Here is a 2907-nt window from a genome sequence, read left to right as displayed (position 1 = left end):
ATCTCTATTTGCAACTTTTTGAGAAAGCGCCACATTGCTTTCCACAGTGGTTGCACCATTTTGCACTCCCACCAACAGTGAATATTGGAGAGGTTCTTAATAACAAATTTTCCCATTGCAACCTGTCTTTTGATTTCTTGACACTGGTACCAAGAGTGTTGATTGTGAAGCCAAGTGACTTCACATAGAATCATGAAATCATTAACAACTTCAGTCTCTCCCCCATCTATTATGATTTTGTCTCTTGGTTCAGCGGTAAGATTTTTTTTATGATGAGATATAATCGATATTGATCTTTGATCTTCTGTAGCAAGTATTTCATGTCCTCTTCATATTTTCAAGCCGGGTTGTATCATTTGCATAGTGCAGATTATTTAGGAATCTTCCCCAATCCTGATAACATATTTTTCTTCATAAAATCCAGCTTCTTAAATTATTTGCTCAGTATAGGAGAACAAACAGGTTTGTCCTGGAGAGGGTGAAGCCAGAGTGTTCCTTGGAGTCAAGGATTCTGAAGCTTCGTCTGACATATTTTGGGCATGTTGCAAGGAAGGACTGGTCCTTGGAGAGGGACATCGTGTTTGGCAGAGTGGAGTGGTGGCGAAGGAGAGGAAGACTTTTGATGAGATGGATTGATTCCGTGACTGGAGCGGTGGGAATAAGTGTGTTTGAGATGGCTAGGTTGGTACAGGATAGAAGAGCATTTAGAACTCTTGTACATAGGGTTGCTATGAGTCACAAGCGACTCGATGGCACATAACAACAACAACAACAACATACATAGTGAATAGGTATGGAGAAAAGATATAACCCTGACACAAATAATTTCTGATTTTAGACAATGCAATATTTTTCCCCCTCTGACAACAGCTTCTTGTCATATGTATAGGTGTCTAAAATAGAGAAACTAGGACATCGGGGCATGGAGCCATGAGCATCTCTGTGAAAGGGCCAGAGGGTGTAAGAAGAGCACAGCCCCTCACTGACCCAGAGCAGAAAAGAGATAAAGAGCCTGTAGCCCAGCTCCTTGGTTCCTCTAGAGCCCCAGCAGCCAAGGTTCATTTATTTGTTCCTGACTCACAGATTCATAGTTATGGTACCCACAATGGGGATTATTACGGAAGTGAGTGGAGGAGTCAAAGAATATCTCACAATACAATGCCATTCTTTGGCTCAACAGTTCCAAGGCACAATTCCTCAATAAGTCCAGGCTCAGGTTTCAGTTCAGCAGTCAAACCTAAACCATCTAGTAAGGTATACCTCAGAGTAGTTATAATCAATCATTTGGAAAGGTTTGCCTCAGAGCAGTTATAAGTCAGCTTCTCCTTCAAACATATGGCAAAAATAGCCAAACCTTTAACTAATTTAATTTAATTTAGCCAGCACAAATGCAAGAAGCTTCAGGTCTGGCCTTGTCACAGTTTATCCATAGCAATGCCATGGTCTCTCCATACCAGGGTGTTGCCACCACAAGCCTAGCTTGCCTCAGATCTTGCCCACCTCAAGTCTTTCTGCTTAGTGTGGGAAAAACTCTTTCTCTTATCCTAGTCCTGTAGCTGATGCTGATTTGCAAGACAATGTGTCTTCAATTAAAATAGCCGGAGACTAGAAGCTAAATAGCTAAAAAGGTCAACTTTTAGGCTAATATTAAAGCCCATCCCCTGGCTTTTCTTTGCCATAATTTCTCATTATTTGATGGATCAGGTTTCTCCTCACCATCATCTCTATTTAGGAAAATATGTAAGCCAGTTGCTTAATCCTTATATCTTAATCTCCCATTTCAGATAGCAAACTTTTAATTTGCCCAATCTTATCAAAACAGTACTCTGAGGAAATAAGCATATCTTTTTTATCTGAAGCATCTTCTCTTACAGTTTAATCCATATATATAAACAAAGGTCTAGTCCAGAACAAACCATCAGGTTACAGCAGTTTACAGTAGCTCTCAGAATGAAACATGTTCTCTTTGTCTGGTTGGGTTCTGGTCAACAAATCCTCGGGGATTAGCTGCCAACTCAGGAGTTCACATATCTCCCTATTTCAGACATTACTCAATTTTAGGCCGACATGAGCCAAGTCAGCAAATCAGGGATTCCTAGGTCTACTCCACAAACCAGTAATCCTTCTTCATTTGTCCATTCATTATACTAGATGGACAGTGCTGAAGGAACAAGTCCAAACTCAGTCTGCCTCTTCGTTACTGTGTATTTTCCATTTCCACTCATCAAGTGGATTCAGTTAGTCACCATGAGTTGAGCATACTCACCAGTTTCCTTGAACTTTAAAGTCCTGGAAAGGGAGTTCTGATGCTTCCTCCTTCCTCTCATTAAGTAGATCCATGGAGTCATCATGAGGTAAGAAAACTCATCAGCTCTTTTTGCCTCAATTTCTTTGCAAAAACCACTTTTTTTCCTGCCTGTCTACTTTCTCCTCAATTGTTACTCTCCTCAGACTATTGAGTGGGGCTTAATCTTCTTAGGATAAGCTCCATAAGTGTAAGATAAGTGTCAAGTTCGACTACTATACACATTCTTTTAGGGCAAATTAAATCCCTTTTTGAATACCCAATTATTATCCAACTGACTTACATTCTTCCTCTAATTACAGTTTGTCCCAATTGACAAAAACCTTAATCATCTTTTCAATGTATTTTAGCATTAAATGAATAAAAACCTTAATATTCCTCCCCCCCCCCCGTATATCTTAACATTCTGTTGTTGTTGTTGTGTACCATAGTGTCAGAACTGACCCGTAACTGACCCTCCAGCTGGTTTACAGAGTCAGTTAATGACATGGGAGGAGATTGCCCATCCTTCTCCTACAGAGCAGCCGGTGGCCTCGAACACTTGCCTTCAAGATTGTAGTGCAGCTTCTTGCCACTAGGCCACCAGAGCTCCCTGTCTACAA

Source organism: Elephantulus edwardii, unplaced genomic scaffold (assembly GCF_000299155.1).
Source record: "Elephantulus edwardii isolate Elephantulus edwardi_28Jun2011 unplaced genomic scaffold, EleEdw1.0 scaffold00065, whole genome shotgun sequence".
Lineage (NCBI taxonomy): Eukaryota > Metazoa > Chordata > Mammalia > Macroscelidea > Macroscelididae > Elephantulus > Elephantulus edwardii.
This window is presented reverse-complemented; position numbering follows the sequence as displayed.